Raw genomic sequence first — 19,651 nt, 5'->3', positions numbered from 1 at the left:
CAAGGCGCTGACCGCTGTTGCAGTTTAAACCCGCCGCCGGCCCGGAAGCCCCGCCCCTTCCGCCTACTTCCGGTAACGGTCACGCCGGAGGCCGTTGCGGCTCAAAAGACTGGAGCGGCGCGGGCTCCAGGCGGAACCTTTCTCGGGGCTCAGGCATCCGGTCGGACCTGAACTCCGCCGGAAGTGGGCGCTGCGGCTCGGTGCGCGTCGGGGGGCGGGTGGGGACGCTGCGAGCTCGCGGTTGGATTTGTGGTGCTCACGCCTCTGGCTGTCCTTTGCGCTACGTATCTATATTAATTATGAATGAATAGGTAAACAGATACAATGCTTTTGAATATTTTCATGAGCATTTCGGTGCATAGATATTTACATATAATAGTTTCTATCCTGTGAGAAGCTGGGCTGCAGATACACTGAAGATGCAGCAGGACGTGGAACAGCAAATCCTGGGGACGTCTTGAATGCACGGCGTAGTCACTGGGTGGCGCTGTTGCACTAGGAGAACCTGACACCGAGGCTTTATTTCATTTTCTTCTACACAAGTAAACAGAATGACACTGATAGACGCCGAACACTGTTCCGGGTGCGACAATTGAACCCTAAATTACAGACTTTAAAACGCAAGGTTAGAGTCTGGGCTTGGGAAGGAAGATGACGCTGCCTCTGGCCACCTGCCCGCCTGCCCCGTCCATCAGCTCGTCCTCACTCCTGGATTCGGAACTGAACTCTGTTTCGAGACTTCAAACAGCGCCTTTGCTAACGACTCACGCGGAGTTTTCCATTAGAAACCATAAAATGCATGTTCTTTGCTAAACGCATTTGGGATGAGCTGCAAACCAGGTCCCAGGAAGCAAAAATCGGGAGTGTTAGACTCTCCCCCAACTCCCGCATCAAGTTACACAATTCTAACGTGATCAATGGAGAGAGCCTTGGGAGTCAGTTTCCCAAATTAACTGGATAGTGATAAAATATACTGATCCAACGTGACTTCTAAAAAAAAATACAGTGTTCATGCTCTGGGGTTTCCACAGTGGTTTTATAATACCCTGTGGTGTTTCCAGTTATTCTAAGGGAGTTAATGAGACTCTCCGGGGAAATACTAGTATTAAGGCACATTGATGCTAAAATGAGTCATTTATCACACAGATTTTGTGAAGAAGGAAGTTTTAAAAAAATGAAACCAATGACAGTGTCACAAATCAGAAAACTCCGGGATAAGCAGCTTCCTGGCCTACGGAGCCTTTGTGCCGGGGGTTTCTGTGCGCTAACGCAAACCCAGCAGGAACCCCGGGAGGAAATCACTGCTAAGTCCTCATCTTCTTTTCGTGGCTCCAAATCCTGTTTTCTCTCAAAAAGGAGACTAGTATTTTCTGAACACATTTCTGTGTATGTACCACGTAACATTATCTAATTTCACCCCTAGTGTTTGAAGGGGAAAACTGTCCGTGTTCACCCCTGTTTTTTAAGCAGACTCAACCTGATAAACAGGTTGGCCAGATACATTCAAAATCGGTACCTGAGTATTGTTCCTTGGATAGCCCATTGAGGTAAGATGTATGTACCATTTGCATATGGTGCTTGATAGTAACGATGCTAGCTCACATTCATAAGAGATGTCCGAGACCCTCTCCAGGGACTACTTCATTTAATTCTCACTGCACAAAGCAGCTCCTATCCCCATTTTCCAGATGACAAACGAAAAAGAAATTCCTTAAGAAAACCTGAACAATGTGCTCATAGTCATGTATCTAGGAAAGAAAGGGACCAGCATTTGAGCCCTAGCAGTGTAATGGTAGGAACTCTGTTCTTGGCTACTTACTGTGCCGCCTGACCTTGGACCCACATGGCAGTGCCGGACACCTGCTTTTCATACACAATCCACGGTTGTACCCCTGGGTCTTCCCATCAAGGACTGTATTCCTAGATGCGTTCTGGCCTCTACTACCTCCCTCCCCACCTCCCCACACACACACACTGTGAAAAGAGACCTGTGGAGGTGAAGCAGTTCTTATGGGAAGGATTTAGCTCATCGGTCTTTGCTCTAACTCCTGAGCTCCTGTGTGTTCCTTGTGTCCCTCTCAGCGTGTGGTAGGCTGGCATTCTCACAGGAGTCTGGGCCAGGGGTGGGCACACAGTGGATTAGGGCCGCCCAAATGACCTCATCATAACTGGATGACCTCCATAAAGACCCTGTTGCACATGAGATCGAATTCTGGTGTTTTGGGTGCGGACTTCCCATGTCTTTTGGACTTCAAAATCTGGAGGACAAAATTCAACCCAGAACATGCAGAACAGCAGCCTTCCTGAGCAGGACCTGTAAGTAGCCAGAGGGCTCAAGCAGCACAAAGTGCATCTCCCCTCTGAGCACAGCCCCCGGGTTAAACGGAGCCCTAATTCCCTGTTATTTTTATACGGCTGATGCCCTTGGAGCGCAACCTGCTTAGTCCACCTGGTTCATTCCATTTTCCTTAGAAACAACTCTTAAAAGGCATCGGGAAAAAAGCAGAAACAAAACAGATGAGAAGGCATGCTGGGCAGCTGCCCGGGAGCCGCAGAATCGGTGACAGTTTGGGTCTCTGTCCCAGAGAGAAGGGAGGTTTCATTCAACAGAGCGGAGTGGGGACCCTGATTTACCAGGACTGGCAGGTCCGAGTTCTAATGCTGCTTACCGGGAGAATCCACAGAGACAAACCCAGAGGATCGGAGCTGAGTATCAGCTTAGAAACACGCTCACGTGCCAGCCCCAACTGGGATGCCATGCTCATCTGCCAACTGTGAGAGGCGTTTGATGTACAGTCAGCGCTCAGATCCGTGTTACAGAGACCACATCCGCCCTGAAGGGGGGTCACCTGCGCGCGTCCGTCCGTCGGGAGGGACCCCGTGCCAGGGTTTACACTGCGGCGGTGGGGAACATCCGGCCCTGGGGCCCTATAAGGCCCTTGAAGTCATTGGGTCTGGCTCTGCCAAGGCAACCTCAGGCGGGACTCGAAATTCAATACATCTAGGAACTTCTTTCACAGCAACATCAATTTATGTTAATGAATAATATTAAGCGAGTGATGTTATAAATATCCAAATGGCCCTCGGCAGAACAAAGGTGCCCCCCACCCCCGTGACCTGCTCAAGAAAGGCTGGCGGAGTGGACAGTCAAGTCAGGGGGCAAGAGCCGGGCAGGAGAGATGCCAGCAAAGGGCGAGCTCGTCTTCTTGTCCTTGCCCACCTGTGCACCAGCGGACAGGCCGGCCGCGCAGCGCGCTCTCTGGAGGGTGAGTGGGAGTGGCTGGGAGGCTGAGAAGGAGCTCAGAGGAAGAGCATGTTTGTGACCTGAGGAGAGCGCCCATTCTTGTTTAGATGTTCCGGAAGCAGAAAGTCCTGTGTCGCCTGGACCTGCAGGGCTCAGAGGCACTAAGTAGAAAATGCTTGGGGACAGACCCAGGACTCAGAGGCTCCAGGGGAGGGAAACAGTGGTGGTGGTGGGGGGGGCGGGGGCCTCTAGGGCCCAGGGAGGGGCCCCCCACCCTGAGAACAACACAGCAGGGCTGGAGCGAGACTGGCCTGCAGATCCCCGAGCGCCTCCCCACACACCCCTGCGTCACTGAGGCCACCAGCCAAGGACAAGCCCGGAATGCCCCCCCCACCCCACCCCTGGGGCGGGAGGTGGTGGCTCCTGAGAAGACCTCTGCATCTCCCCCGCATCTCCCCTCCCTCCTCCTGCCCCCAGCTTCAAAGAAATAGGCCTGGGAAGAGGGCAGGGCCGCTGGCAGACCTGCCAGGCTCCACCCTCCTGTTTCAAACTGGCAAGTCTGTGTTTTGATAAGCAGATGTGACTAGAAAGTTGCGGAGTCTGCGCACAATGCCATTAGAGAAATGAGAAAGGGAGCCTGGTGCAGGTGATTATGGGACGAAACAGGTGTCAGGGTCTGCGATGCTGTGTCGCCAGCGCTCCGGCCAGGAGTGGCCTTACCAGCAGGGGCTTTGGGCTGGCACCCTGCACGTGGGTCAGACCACGTGTTCGCCCACAGGACTGTACAGTGTCCCCTCCGGCCCTTCTCTGGGCTCCACCCTCCAGTCATCAGTCACTGCGTTGGCTGCTATGTACTTAGGAATTTCCTGTCTATACATTTAACCAGAACATCGATGGAACAAATACATGTCAATTGCCTGTTATTAAGCAGAAGCTCTATGGAACAGCAGTGGTATAAGTATGAAGAAGGTATTGCCCCTGCCCTTGAAGGGGCGTGTGTGCACATGTGTGTGCATGAGTGTGTGCATGTGCATGTGCACCTGTGTGCATGTGCATGAGTGTGTGCACCCGCTTGTGTACCTGTGTGCATATGTATGAGTGTGTGCACACACATGTGCACCTGTGTGCGTATGAGTGTGTGCACGTGCATGGGCACCCGTGTGCATACATATGAGTGTGTGCACACACGTGCACATGTGTGCATATGTATGAGCATGTGCACCTGTGTGCATATGTATGAGTGTGTGCACGTGCGTGTGCACCTGTGTGCATATGAATGTGTGCAGGCGCATGTGCACCTGTGTGCGCGTGGACAGCGCGCTGCACCTCAGCCCGAGCAGCCGGTCGGGGGCTGGCGGTGAGTAAACCCAGTCTGCCCGGTGGTCAGTGGAACTGGGTCTCGGAGGGGTGCGCACGAGGCCCGAAGTCCACCCAGCCTCCAGCCGCCCAGGCTGGCTGAGCAGGGGTTGTCCACCCGCAGCGAGCGGGCAGCGGGGCCAGAGCTTCTGTCGCAGAAGCCGCGCCAGAGGGAGGCCTGCGGGGGCGCCGAGGCCCTGGCAGAGGCCAGATGCGGAGAGAAGCGCGGAGCGGCCGGGCCTGTCCGGATGCTGCTGCGCAGGTGTGTCCAGTCCACTCACAGGACTTCTTAGAATCCCGCCCGGCGTGCGGACTGGCCAGCGAGCAGTGGCTGGCGGGACTGCGTGGGGACCCTCTCCTGGTCTCAGGTGGGGAGAATGGCACCTGGTGCAGAAGCCGTTCCCGGGCCCCGGCAACGCCCGCCAAACCCCTGGCCTCCCGACTTCCATCCTGCGGCTGGCAGTGGTCCCTCCGGGAGGAAACTCCCGAGCGCGCTGTGCGCCATCTGGGCAACCGAGAACAGCATCTGATCCGTGCAAAGTGCTGCTCCAGGTGCTTCCTCCATGACCCGAGCGGGCGCTGCCATGGCCCAGCCCACAGCAGGCGGCACACAGGCAGCCCGCACCCCTGCACTGCCCGCCGCCACGTGCAGTGGCCTTGTGCTCTTCGGGGTCACTCTCTTGGGGTTGCAGAATCCTCCATGTTTGGGGACCACACACAACAAGGGGGCACGTGGTGGCCGGGTGCACTGGCTCCGTGGCTCACCCCGCGGAGGAGACTGGCCTGACACCAGGTGTCACTCAGGAGAGCTCACTCCTCCCTAGAAAAGCAAGATTGTTCTTCCACCCGCACCGGCCTCCGAGCCTGCCTTCAGGACGGCGTGTCTGCTCCTCCCCAGGGCCTGCGCGGCCAACAGAGAGCGTGCTATTGACAGAGCAGTTCTGTGCACGTGTCTCAGCCTCGGCCTGGGGACCAGGGAGACACAGGGGCTGGCCTCCCGCCCCGATGCTTCTATCAGAAATCTGAGTGCTCTTAAAGGGGAGGACGGGTTTTGTCTTTCCTGCCAGCCTGCATAAGTAAGTCATAAGAGTAATTTGGAAATTACCTAATTTACATATATATGCATATAAATATCCTATCCCTCCAAATGAAGTGATACACTGACATACATGGTATATCTATATATATAAAAGCCTCAGTGACTGGCCAACCAACCAGCGACCAGCCAACCAGCCGGTAGCTATGATGCGCAATGACCACTAGGGGGCAGACGCTCAGTGCAGGAGCTGCCGAGCACAGCCACTTTGCAGAGTGCCCTCTCACACTCCGGGACCCCTCGGGGGATGTGGGACTGCCGGTTTTGGTCTGATCCCCGCAGGCCAGGCTGAGGTACCTCACCTGCCAGAGGGACCCTGCTCACTCTGCAGACGCCCTTTGGCCCTGGTGCCACCCCAGGTGCGGTCAGCTGGGGAGGGACCATGGGAGGTTGGCTCCAGGGCATGTCTGGCCAGTCTCACCCAGTCCCACCCTGACGTCCACCTTCTAATTAATTTCCTATCAATGTGCATGAATCCGTGCACTGGGCCTCTAGTACTTTATATTTCTGTGTCCTTTTCCCCTCCATCCCTTGCATTGGGACCTTGTATATTGTTAATGCTCAATAAATATTTGTCAAATCAGCCAGAAATGAAATGAAATAAAGAAAAAGGCAAATCTACAAACCTATCAATAGTGAACAGCAGTGGCTGTAATTTTCTTCCACAGAAACAGATCGACAGCCCAAGCCCGCATCCTGGAGATGTTCCCTGTGGCTGGGCAATCGGCAAGCCCTGCCAAGGGACCGACGAGAGGAAGCTGGGCCCAGCCCAGCCCGGACACACGTCCTCTTCAGACCACCTTGCTCACCACAGACTCAGGTGAGAGAACTGTGTGCTCACAAAACCACTGGGAAGGGTCCTCATTTGCTCTGTGTTCTCGATGGCACTTGGGACAGGATGGAACTCTGTCCCTCGTTCCTTTTTTCCAGCTCTGCCCACCGCTGTGAAAAGGGGGATCTAATTTTAAAAAAAGAAGAAAGAATGGAACTTGCCCAGCATTTTAACAATATTATCGAGAGAAAGACATTGTTTTCGTCTGATAGAAACGATGCTCTGGAGAGTCAAGGCCCAAACAGCCTCCTCTGAACATCATGGCATCAACCTGACATCGGCCGTCGGGGCCGGAGCCAGGGCATTTGCTGGAAGCCTTGATGCCTTGCAGGTGGGTTCCAGGACCTGGGGGTGGGGGAGGGGCAGAAACAGGAGAGGAAAGGTGGGGGGTGGGGGGAGACCAGAGGGAGAGGGAGAGGCACACCCCCATCTGGGAAGCAGGAGGGCAATGTTTAACAGCCGATTCTCTGGGGTCAGAGGGCCAAGGTCAAATCTGTCAGCTTGTTACACAAGCAAGATACTAGTCCAGCTGTCAAAGAGTTATATTAAAATTAAATAAATGTGTCCACCTAAATGGGTCAGAACACCCAAGTGGTAATCATTTTACAAGTGTTAACCATTAGCCTCTGAGTCAGCCTCTATTGCAGCGGTTCTCAACCTGTGGGTCGCGACCCCTTTGGGGTCCAACGACCCTTTCACAGGGGTCGCCTAAGACCATCCTGCATATCAGATATTTACATGACGATTCATAACAGTAGCAACATTACAGTTATGAAGTAGCAACGAAAATGATTTTATGGTTGGGTCACAACATGAGAAACTATATTTAAAGGGCCAGAAGGTTGAGAACCACTGCTCTATTGAGTCGTGGGTGTTGGGGAGGACATGTGTGGTGGGTCAGCTAACCGCGAGTCAGCCAAAGTGGGCCTAAGTGATGACGTTTCCTCCGGCCTCCCAGCTCCCTGCCTCGCACTGATGTCATCGCCGTCTCTGCTGAGTCTACACTTCTTTTAAGGAAATAATAGCACAAGCTCCTCCCTTTCCCCAAACCTACATAATTTCTGTTTTCTTTTTGTTAATCCTCATCTGAGGATATCTTTCCATTGATTTTTAGAGAGAGTGGAAGGGGCAGGGGGAGAGAGAGAAACATCGATGTAAGAGAGACATTAATCGGTTGTCCCCGGCTTGCGCCCAAGTGGGACTAGGGGTGGAACCTGCAACCCAGCTATATGCTCTTGACCAGGAATCGAACCCTCGACCCTCCTGTGCGCAGGTCGCTGCTCTGACCACTAAGCCAAACCTGCCAGGGCATTTGTTTATTTCTTGAACCAGGTTCACTAATGGAACATGGTATCTTCCTGTTTAGTTTTCAGTCATATTTTTATGTAAAATCTGGTTTTTCCTTTATTAAAGTGCCATCAAACAGATGCTCATAATGTTTCCTTGAAAGGCAGGACTTAGCAGTATCTGCCCGGGGAAACCCCTTATTTACTGCACCTGCCTCCAGGTAAGATTCTGGGCAACGTGCAAGTTTTTTAAATTATGTTCATATGCTCTGACTACTTTGGCAAGTGGCTACATCGTTGTCTGAATGTTTGTGTTCCCTCGGAAATGGCACTGGGAAGAGAGGAAAATGATCCAGAGTAAATTGTAAGTGGAGAAATGGCCGGAAAAGTGCCCGCCCCCCTCGGAGCCTTCCCCTGTGCGCCAGGAGCCCTCGCAGCACCGCCCCGCCCAGCAGGGGAAGAGCAGTCCGCTCCCAGCTGTCTCGGGTGCTCTGGTGGCCGGGTTGGCTCCCTCTCTGGCCCTCAGCTGTGCAGGTACATGTTGCTGGTCTCCACGTGTTTGTGTTTCTACCGTTCGCTTCCTCACGCTGATTTCTGGTTTCATGGCACTGTGCTTGGAGGAGGTTGCTGGACGTGATGTCAGTCTTCGTGAGGTTACTGAGGTGGTTTTCAATGTCTTACAACGTGATCCATCCCAGAGACTGTTCCGTGAACACTCGAAAAGAAAGTCCTGCGCAGTTTGGGGATGAAAGGGCTGTTAGGTCCATCTCATCTGATATGACATTTCAAGCCAGCGTGTCCTCATTAACTGTCCGCCTGGAGGTCTGTCCACTGATGGGAGTGGGACGTGAACGCCCGCCAGGACCTGCTGTCCGTCTCCCCTGCATGTCCACTGGCGATGGCGTTACGCCAGGTGCTCCTGTGCTGGGTACATAGACACGTCCCATGTGGTGCCCTCTCCTCGGATTGGCCCCTTTAGAATCACTCGATGTCCTGCTTTGTCCTTTTATACACGTTTTGTTTGACAGACTATTTTGTCTGATTTAAGTATTGCTACTCCAGCTTTCTTTCTCTTTCTATTTGCACGTAATATCCTTTCCCATCCCTTCACTTTCCGCCTGTGTGTGTCTTTCGATTTGAAGTGAGTCTCTTACAGGAGCATATACATGGGTCAGGATTTTTAATCCCCTCGGCCTCCCTATCTCTTTTTATTTGAGCATTCGGTCCATTTACATTTAAAGTAGGAATCTAACCAAGAGAAATGAAAGCCTCTGCCCCCACAGGACTCACACACGAATGTTCATAGAAGCAATAGTCATGCTCCCTAACACTGGGACCCACCCAATGCTGAACAGTCAGGGGTGGGGTGTCCGCACTTGGAACACACTCAGGAGTCAGGAACACGCGATGTGTGCGCGTGCTGCGTGCGGACTGACCGCATGTGCTGTGTGAAAGAGGCCGCATGCAGGCGCGTCATGGTCTGAGGTTCCGTTGTTATAAAATGTCAGGAAAGCAAGCTCAGAGGCAGGAAGCAGTGCTTGTCTGGGAGAATCGCGGGGGCGGCGAGGAAAGAGTCCCAAAGCTCGTTCGTAGTGATGGTTGTGAAACTCCACCCATTTACTAAGATCGTTGACTTGTGTGCTTACACCGGGTGAACTCTATAGCAGTTCAATTATACTTCCTTAGCCCTGGTGCGTGTGCTCAGTGGTTAGAGCAGCAGCTCCCCGGACCGAAGGGTCGTGGTTTCCGTTCAGGTCAAAGGCACGTACCTGGTTGCAGGTTTGATCCCCAGCCCTGGTCGGGATGCATATGGGAGCCAACCAATCAATGTGTCTCTCTCACATCAATCTTTCTCTCTCTCCCCCTCCCCTTCTCTCCCTCCCTCCCACCCTCTCTAAAAAGAAGAAGAAAACCACATTTCGATAGGGCTATTTTAATGAAGGCTTAAAAACCAGGAGGAATGGCAAAGGCCGAGGCCTCCGGTCGAGCCTGGCTTGTATATTTGGACATAGGGACTGTCCTTTCTCATCCTCTGACTTAATCAGCTCCCTTTCCGCAGGAGAAGTTTATGGGAATTGAAGTGCTTAATTCCCAAGAGGACTGGTGACATTCCTGTTGTCCTCAGAGGAGAAACATCCAAAATAGCAGATGCACGGATTTCATTAATGATGAAAAACTGCAGATTTTTTACAATGTTTTTTTCAAGAACAGATTGCCTGTAGTTCTGTTTACTTGCCCAGTAACCTCTCTTCCCAAAGACTAAATTAATTACATGACCGCCTTAGCCGGTTTGGGCGACAGCAGCAAGCACTGCATCCGGCGCCTGAACCAGGAGCAATATTTCTCGCTGCTTGGGGGCTGGCACGCCCAAGACCAGGTGCCGCGCTCGCTCCCTGGGGAGAGCGGTCTTTCTGGCTTCCAGGTGCCACCTTCCTCTGTGTCTCACGTGGGAGGGAGCTCTGGTGTCGCTCTCACAAGGGCACTAGTCCAACCCCAGTGCCCCGGGCAGTGACCTCCCGTGCTAGCACGTGGGCGGTTAGGGCCGCCACGTAACACACCCCGTGCCTGGCACTTCCCGTGGTTCCGTGATTATAAAGTGCACACTTTTCACACCTGTTCTCTCTCTCTCATCCTTTAACTTTGCTTTTTATGTCATTTTATTCCTCTCATCTTCCAAGGCCACTTAGAGTTCCAAACCTCCACTTATTTCTTCAAAAATAGTTTCTGAGAATGAGGTATTCCAGGCACCGGCAGGCACTGGGAATGTAGAGAATGTGTAGGCAAGTGTGCTGTCCGAGGAGCGAGCTGAGGGGCCAGGGAAGGGGCCGCCACAGGCAGGGCAGGCCCTGAGTCGAGCCCACGTTTGCGCGGCCGGGAACACGGGTGTGCAGTTCGTCAGCGACGCTCAGCAATCCAGCGGGCGAGTGGAGGAGGCGCAGAGCTGGCTTATGGTGGCTGTGAATCGACAGGGTGGATAGGGGCTCGGACCCCGGGGCGCTGGGGAGAGTAATGTGAGAGATTCACTGAGGGTTTAGATTGAGGAGGAGAAGAAGGGAAACACCAGGGAAGTGTGGAGTTGAGAGAAAGGGGGCGGGGAGGGAATAGAAAGTAATGTCGCAGGAGGTTGAAGGGACGCTGGCGTTCGGAATGCAGTGGTGTGAGGAGAGGAGAAGACCCATCCCCGAGGGATGTACCCCCACAGGCCTGGCTCAGTGCGGTGGGGCCGGAGTTCAAGGCCAGGTCGCTGGCGGGGATGCAGGCTCGGGGCCTTGGCAGGAGCCAGGTGACCACGGGGGGCTGTGATCCGGTGACCGTGCAGCGCGTTCACAGAAGTGACCTTATTGACCTTCACCCTGCGGCACAGGCGACCACAGGCCCCTCCTGCAGGTGAAGGAGCGGAAGGACCGCCGCTCCCAGGGGGCCTACAGCAGCAGCTCCTGCGGCTCCTGCGGGCAGGTCCCTGCCGCCCACCCTGCGCCCGTGTGCGGTGCCCGCCCTGCTCCCGCCCCGCGTGGAGCCCCGCGCGCTGCGTGTGACCCTCTGTTCACCGAGTGTCCTCGGCCGCTGACCGAGACCATGTCCTCTCCCGGGGCTGGCGGGAGCTGGAGGCAGGTGTCTGCCCAGCAGGTGAAGGAGGCGCCCTGGCCCTCACGCGGCTGAGACGGCACGGGCACCGGGTTCTCCCGCGGGAAGGCTGTTCGGGTAAATCCCAAGGTGAGCCTCGCAGAGAGGACCTGCCAGGCCACCGGGAGGGGTCAGCGCAGAGAGGGACGCAGCACCTGAGGGGTTCCTTTCCCCAAGTCACACGGCGGGCACCTGTCCTGCCTCTGCGACAGCTGCAGCATGAGGACCGGTCACTGCAGGTCTGAGGCCCAGGGAGGGCCGCTGCTGCTCTCACCACGCTGCTCCTCCACCCACTGACCCCCGCAAAGGGCCCCCCACTGAGCCCCGCGAAGGGCCCCCACTGACCCCTGTGAGGGGACCCCGGAATCCCACAAAGGGACCCCCAAAACCATGAAGGGCCCCCACTGACCCCCACAAAGGGCCCCCCACTGACCCCCATGAAGGGATCCCCACGGGGAAGGGCCCGTGGTCTTGGGGTCACGTCTGAGAGGAGCATCTTCACGGGAAAATGAGGCAAAAATGAAAATAGCCAGACGTGCAAGTTTACCCGCAGCCCAGGGAGGGCAGGCACAGAGCGAGAGCGAGGGGGAGGGGCAGCCGGGCGAGGGCCAGGCACCCAGGAGAGAGGCCTGTGTGGGCGCCACTGTCCTCCCAGGCTCAGGCTCCTCGGCCCCGGGATGCGCCGGAGACGCTCTTGTCCGGAAATTCTACGCGCTGTTTCCCAGGAGCAAAATAGACGCAAGAGAGAACAGAAAAGAAGATTAATTTTAACTCTGAATCAGAAACAGGGCCCTGGCGGCATTTGATGGGGAGCTGGCCCTCTGAGGACCCCACCCCGTGCCAGCACCTCGGAGAGCAAGCCTGGAGGTCAGCTCCCAGAGGGTCTGGATTTAACAATCATCTGTCAAGGAGCCTGCCTCTTCTTTTGGTTTTGGTTTGTTTTTCGTTCATCCTCGCTGAGGATTTTTTCCATTGATTTTTAGAGAGAGTAGAAGGGAGGAAGAGAGGGGGAGAGAGAGAGAGAGAGAGAGAGAGAGAGAGAGAGAAACATCGATGTGAGAGAGACACATCGATCAGTTGCCTCCTGCACATCCAGGGCTGGGGATGGAGCCTGCAACCGAGGTACATGCCCTTGACTGGAAATCGAACCCAAGACCCTTTGGTGGGTGGGTCAACGCTCTAACCATCATGCCACACCAGCCAGGGCAGGACACCTTTCCAACCTCACCTTCCCAAACCACCGTCCCTCCTGTGGGGTCCCACTCACCCCGGCAGGACTGAGCCTTCTTCCGTTTCCCCGTATTTATCTCAAAAAAACCCCTTCACAGTAACTCAACTATTTCTCTGTTGCCCAACCTGGTCGAGACTGGCCGCTCCTTGTTGAGCCCAGAAAAGGGGGCAGGTGGCTGACGGTTGCCTTTCACGTCCTTTAAATCTGAGACTGTTAAGCTTCGATGGATCCAATCAACCACACAGTTCTCCAGTGTCCGTGGGACTGGGTGACGGTGCTCTTCCCACCAAGCCCCGCCGGTTTTCTCAGGGTCTGCACACCTCCCCTCCGCCAGGACGGCCGTGTCCTCAGGCCGACGATGATGTCACCGTCCCTCCCCTCCACGCACCAGTGTTCGTGGTTCCCGGCTCAGGGTGACAGCGGGAGAAAAGCACCTCTGAAGCTGAGTTCACACTGCCTGGGGGATGCACTTTTGCAAGAGAAACTCCTTTCACGCGAGGCTGCTGCTGCCCCAGTGATAACCCAGCTCCCTGCTCGTTCACACCCCCCCTCCTCCCCCAGCTCCAGTTACGGTTCGGAAAGATGGTCTCGCCCGGGTCTGTTTGGCTCAGTGGATAGAGCATTGGCTCAAGGACTGAAGGGTCCAGGGTTCGATTCCCGTCAAGGGCACGTACCTCGTTGCAGGCTCCATCCTTGGCCCCAGTCTGAGCGCGTGCAGGAGGCAGCCAATCATTGTGTCTCTCACATCAATGTTTCTCTCTCTCCCTCTCCCCCTCCCTTCCACTCTCTCTAAAAATCAATGGAAATAATGCCCTCGGGTGAAGACTAACCAAAAAAAGGTGCTCTCATCTGTCCCCACTCATTCCTGAGCTCTGGTCTCAGTTGCCTTAGATGAGAAGTGGGAGAACCGGTTGTGGGCTCCGCCTCCTGGCCCGGGTTAGGATTGTTTCCGCGCGTGGCTCTGAGGAGCAGAGTGGAGCCCTGACGTCTGGCGTCTGAGACGCGGTCTCTGCAGAGCTCTGTGTGCCGCCTAAGCTCACCCCGTGCTCGTGTCTGGATGATGCCCCTCAGAATCCTGCGAGGACTGCAGCACAGCAGAGCCGTGCATTTCAGTCGGTGCTGAGCTGGCGTGAATTCGTACAGTGAACCATTAAACAGCCCCACCCCTTCATTCTCCAGATGAGGAACTCGGCCCAGAACGGAGTGGCCGGTCCACGTCACATAGACAGTGGCAGGTCCAGGATGACACCCCACGTCTGTGCTTCCCCTTTAACATGGGAAGTGTTTTTGCAGCCGGCGTCCAGGAGTCGGAAACCCCACCTTTCCCGTCCCTTCTGCTTGTTCTGAGTTGGTCCCTGGAAACGTCCTGACGAGTGCGCGTGGGGTAGAGGGACCTCAGAACCTCACGGCCATACGGTTGGTTTGCAGCTTAGCTCCTGCCTGGGCAGACGTGTCTGTAACTTTTATGTCCAATGTTTTCCCTTCTATGGATGGAGTTGTAGGGATTGTAAACTTAAATGCCCTGGGAACAAGCTACTCATTCTTGCCATCCCCACCGACCTCCTGTTGAACTGTGATGCCACTGAGCTTAGCTAAATTGGCACTTTTTCTAACCTAATAATATTTTCACTTTTTTTCAAGGTCTTGTGGCCAAGAGCTGAAAGGTAGTGAGCTGAGCAGAAAAAGGCATTTTCTTTCCAAAGACCAGCTTGTGAGAGTTGCGCTGGCACCGGCCACATGAGGGTCCCCGTCCTGCCACAGCACCCTCAGGGGCTTGAGCAGAGGTGACCCTGGGCCCGTGTGTGGGCACGTGACCTGACAGGCAGCTGCAGCCCCGACACAGGACTCAGGGTCGGCTCAAGACACGTGATGCGAAGGCCATGGCTCTGGACACAGATGTCCTTCGCCGACGTGTCTGGCTTTCTCAGGGTCAGCTCCAGGCGGCGCCGACTCTCCGTGAGGTTAAGGCTGCCTCCTTGGCAGCTGATCGATGTTTCTCTCTCATCGATGTTTCTAACTCTCTATCTCTCTCCCTTCCTCTCTGTAAAAAATCAATAAAATATATTTTAAAAATAAATAAATAAATAAACAAATAAATAAATAAAAGGCTGCCTCCTGTGCCTCTAGCCTCTGTTCAGAGCGCCAGTTTTCTGGGGCCAGCAGTGGCCCCGCACCCCCAGCCCGAGCCACGTCTGCAGACGGTCACCTGCGGGACCTGGCGTCCTGGGCAGCGAGATCTGCGGGCGATGTCCAGCCTCAAGCCGTTAGTCTAGGAGCTGTGGTTGCACCTGCCGACGGGCACCTGTCCCAAGGGGGTCGGCAGAGCAGGACACACGTAAGGAGGGTGACCGTGGGGACTGCCCCGTGCTCTCCACCTGCACGCATGCCCGGCACCGCCTGGCCATCGTCCGCGTGGTGGGGAGGGGGCGGTGCAGGGCGTGGCTCCTCCAGGACGGACTAAGGTTTGGTGAAAAGGAGGTGGGGTGCGCTCTCCGCGCTCTCCTGGCCTCCGTACTTCCTGCCCCTGTTTGGTCGGAGGGGCAGGGTTTCCCACCGCTTTCTCCACTCACTCAGCAAGCAGCAGGCAGATGGCCCCAGCTCTGCCTTGCCATTCGAGTGAGTACATGGATCCCACTGGGGACGTGCTCAGATGGTCCCAGCCTGGCCCGGGATCCAGCCCCCCTCAAACCCAGCTTCACCCGCTCTGCGCTCTGCGCTGTGAGCGCCACTGACCAGCCCTCGGAAAGGGGGCGCTCTCCCCCTTTCTCTCCTTTTCCAGGAGAGGACAAGCGATGGGCACCTGAGAGTCCAGGAGGGAGGCGCGGAGGGCGAGGAGGGGAGCGCGTGCGCACAGGGCAGGGCTTTGCTGGGATTGCTTTCCTCTGATATTCGGGTCACTGCCTCCCTGCGTGGCCAGTGCCAGAACAAGGAGCTGTTGGTTTCTCGGTGTCTCCAGCTCCTTACCTACAATAAGGAGCAGAGTGGCTCATCTCAAACCCGGTGACGCTGCTCCCCACCCTCCCCCTCAGGCTCCTAGCAGGACATTGTAGGCCTGTGTGCTTTCTGTCACCTCACCTTTCAGGGCGATCAGATCTCCCTGGGGCTCCAGGCCCTGGGGGAGTCAGGAGCCATTAGAGGACGGGGTGGAGATGAACAGCAGGAGCCCTGCGCCCTGCGCCTGGCCACAGACTTTCAAACCAGAGGCCGCTGTGGGGGACGCTCTCCACCCACATCAAAGCCGCAGAGCCGACTCTGCATGCGGGGGCCTGGGCCGCCGGTCCGGTCCGGGAAAGAGGTGCTTTTATCTCTGCCTCCTCACACCCTCACCATCGGGCCAACCACCGTGTCTCCTGTCTCTTTCCACCCCAAATCTTGGTTTTCATAAAATTACAGAATTTCAGAGACTCAAATCTTCTTCTTGTCCATGGAGGAAACAGGGTGGAGCCCAGAGACAGTGATGATCCCTCGGTCCTGGGGCCGATCGGTGACCGAGCAGGAAACGCTGAGAAAATGTAGTGATTGGTGGACAGAACCAAGGTGACTGGTCACCTCCCGCAGCCCTGCGCTGGGCGGTAGGAGCAGAACCAAAAGAGGAATCTGGTCGTCCTGCCTCCCCGGGCAGCAGTGTCGGCGGGGCTGCGAAAGGGCTTGTGCGACAGGCAAGGAGGCCCTCGGGAGACATGGGGAGATATGGACGTACAATTTTATGTGTCCCCAAAACGTGTGCACCTCGAATAAGTATTCATCCCAATGGGTTAAATCCGAAAGGAACATCAGTTGAGCCATCGTGTTGAAGTGTGTATACCTTTTGGGGGGACACCCTGTATATAAGATGATCAACTTCAAGCCAATTACAATATCTTCTCTGGGACGGAAGGCGTCACAGAGGATTTGAAAGTGTTGGGTAGAGTTAAGACCCCTAGTTACTGACTGCGCTCCAGATCCACCTGAAGTCCGAGTCCCGTGTCTCAGAGGTGCCACCCAGAGCCCTGCAGGCTCACCAGGTCCCTTGACGTGCAGCACTCACATTCCCCATCGGCCTGCTCCTGAATTATCCAGGTGACTGGCTCATGCACCTGGGGAGGCTTTCCGATGGCATCGGCTCGCAGAGGGATCGGCGGGGACTCTAGCCTCACGGGCAAGTGACGCTCTGGGGCGGGAGCTGTCCGTAAGCACCTGGGGATGGCCTTGCTCACAGCGGCTCTCGGCTCCCTCGCGGCCACACTGGGGCTGAGGAGCCACCGGAGACGGAGACGGACTCGCGGCTCCCTGAGGGGCGGACACAGGCGGTAAGCTGCGTTGATCGGCCACACACTGGGACCCGCCATTCAAGTGCTCCGCACACCTACTGCCACGGGCCCTCCCCGGTGACGGCTCATCTCCCATCAGCACGGGGACCCCAGCAAGCACTTCCCCTCCCGGCCACTTCCTGTCGCCACGGGGACGTCCTGACATTGCCCCTGGCCCCGAACGGGGCGTTAGCTCTGAGTATGATGACACCTGTGAAGGCTCTATGAGCTTTCACACCCAGGGAGCCCAGGACTGCACAGCTGCTGGCCGAGCACACGTCTCCCACGACTGCATCCTGAAGAGAGAAGATGTGGGGAGGGTGTCTCGTGACGCGTTTTCGGCCTGTCCCTGTGGCAGTCACACCCCAACACACCTGCGCTTTCCCCTCCCTCCACACGCTTCCCCCCTCCGCCCACTTCCCCCCTCTCCAGCTGCTCTCTCTCTCTCTCTGCCCGTCTCACCCAGAAGATGTTTCCTGACTTGATTAGTCAGCGAAGCCAATGTCAGCAACGGCTACAAAGTCCACAGAACGTGCAGAGTTGCATCTTAGGATTGATCACGGGCACAGGGATGGGCCAGGGTTGATTCCTGAGTGTGGCCTGTGGCCTTCCCCAGGCCCTGCTGTGACTGCCATGTGACAGAGACTGTCTGGAAATAATCAAACCTAATGGGTTTCAGAGGACTCTGCTCTATCGAGTCCACGCACTGGGTGAGGGGACGCAGCACGCACAGCCCTCGCTGACAGTCCGGCCTGGCCCGTGTCGGGGAGTCAGTTGTGGCAAAACTGAGTCAAATTAATCAGCCACGTGGAACTAAACCCACCCAGACCGCAGTATTCTAGAATGAACCGCTCAGACAAGTAATAATGGCTCCTGCAGGCGTAGCATTCACAGTACACCTGTTACCTGGGGGTTTTCCTGAGCGACCAGAGGGTAAGGAGGGAACCAAGGTTTGTCGCACCCCTGCCACTGCAGGCTCTGTGCGTCCTCAGCGCCGCCACGGGGAGGGGACGTGGCCAGTTCGCCGGGGGCCCTGCGGCTTGTGCAGCGCTCAGACCCGGGCCAAGCCTGTGTTTAATTCTCCTCTAAATGTGAACATCTCGGGTGTCAACGCTTCTTGTGCAGAACCCAAAGGTCTTGTGCTCATGAATTCACAGCTGGCGGTGCAACGTGAATGCGTCTGACGGGGAAGCGATGGCCGGAGTGTCCAGGCGTGAATTCCGTATGAAGAGACAGACGCTGCTTCCCTGGGCGCAGAGACAGAGCCCAGGGGGCCGCCGCCCCTTAGTCCTCGGTAATGACCCTGGACAGTTTTGAGTGACCGCTGGGAGCAGGACTGGAGAGGCTGGGCCGTCTCCCGGAGCTCAGGGTGGGAGGAACCGGGGATGGAGCAGGGCGGGCGCGTCTGTGGGGAACTTGAGTCACTGAGAAAAAGTGATGCTGGGTGAGGCTCCGAAGGCCGTGCAGGTGTCTGGGGGCGGGTCTGGGACAGAGACCAGCAAGGCCAGGTGTCCTGAGTGTGAGCAGCAGGAGGGGTCCGTGTGGCAGGACAGAGTGAGGGGGAGGGGACTGGTGGGAGCTGGGCCCCCGACGGAGAGAGAAGCTGTGACCCGGCTTCCCCTTTTCTCAGCGACTTGGAGAGAGTGACGCCTCTGACCTGGCGGTGGGGTCAGAGCCATCACGGGCACATGCGGTGTGCAGACCTGGGGGCGTCAGACTCCAAGTCACTGCCAAGTGCGAGGTGCGGGCGGCCGGGCCGGGAGCATGAGAGCAGGTACCCAGCGCTGCTCAGGCCCGGCCTGCTTCCTGCCGCTCACGTCTGAAATGAAGGCCCGCCATTCACAATGGTGACTTCCGAGGAAGCAGAGGAACGAGGAAAGGAAACCGCTTTGGCCTGAGGGCGGCTGCAGGCAGCCAGCAGCAACTGGGCGTCCTCTGCTCCGGACGGGAACCTGGTGGAGCCCATGCCCTGGGCCTGGCCACTGTCTTTGCCACAGGCTCACGTCACGTGTCCTGCGTCACCTGGAAGAGGGCGGGGCCCATTTCCGTGTTCTTCGTACACTCGGTGGGCACGCGGTGGGCATGCGGTGGGCACGCGGTGGGCATTCGGGTCCTGGCGATGTCAAGCCACGAGCGCTCCGGGGCCACCACGCGGTGGGGACTTAGGAGGTGGACCAGGCGTTGTGTTCGTGAGTTACAGCTGTTAATTTTTACCGCATCTGAAATGGAAACAGGAATTTTAAAAACACAAACACGTGGGTGCCCTTCATATCGCGGGGCCTCTGGGAGCCGCCACTGCGCCCAGGACAGAACGATCAGAAAAGACAAAGGTGTCAGCGTTACCACGACGATGCTGACGCCTCGTGGACACTCCGGACCGGCCGGGCCCAGGCGTCCCTGCTTTGCTCCCCTGGCCGTGGGACTGAACAGTCCCCAGCACAATCATGTGGGCTCCTGCCCAAGCTTCATGGGGAAGCCTGGCCCCCCCAGTCCTTCCCAGGGGCCCCCTGTGTTTAGGAAGCTCAGGGACAGGCCACACGATGCTACACTGTTGGAGTCAGACCAGAGCGTGGCCCAGGGCTGCCCGGGGTGCCGGGTGCCTGGGGTGCCTGGGGTGCCAGGTGCCAGGTTCCGGGTGCCAGATGCTGTGTGCCCAGTGCTGGGTGCTGGGTGTCCAGGGTGCCGGGTGCTGG

Source organism: Myotis brandtii, unplaced genomic scaffold, assembly GCF_000412655.1.
Source record: "Myotis brandtii unplaced genomic scaffold, ASM41265v1 scaffold64, whole genome shotgun sequence".
Lineage (NCBI taxonomy): Eukaryota > Metazoa > Chordata > Mammalia > Chiroptera > Vespertilionidae > Myotis > Myotis brandtii.
This window is presented reverse-complemented; position numbering follows the sequence as displayed.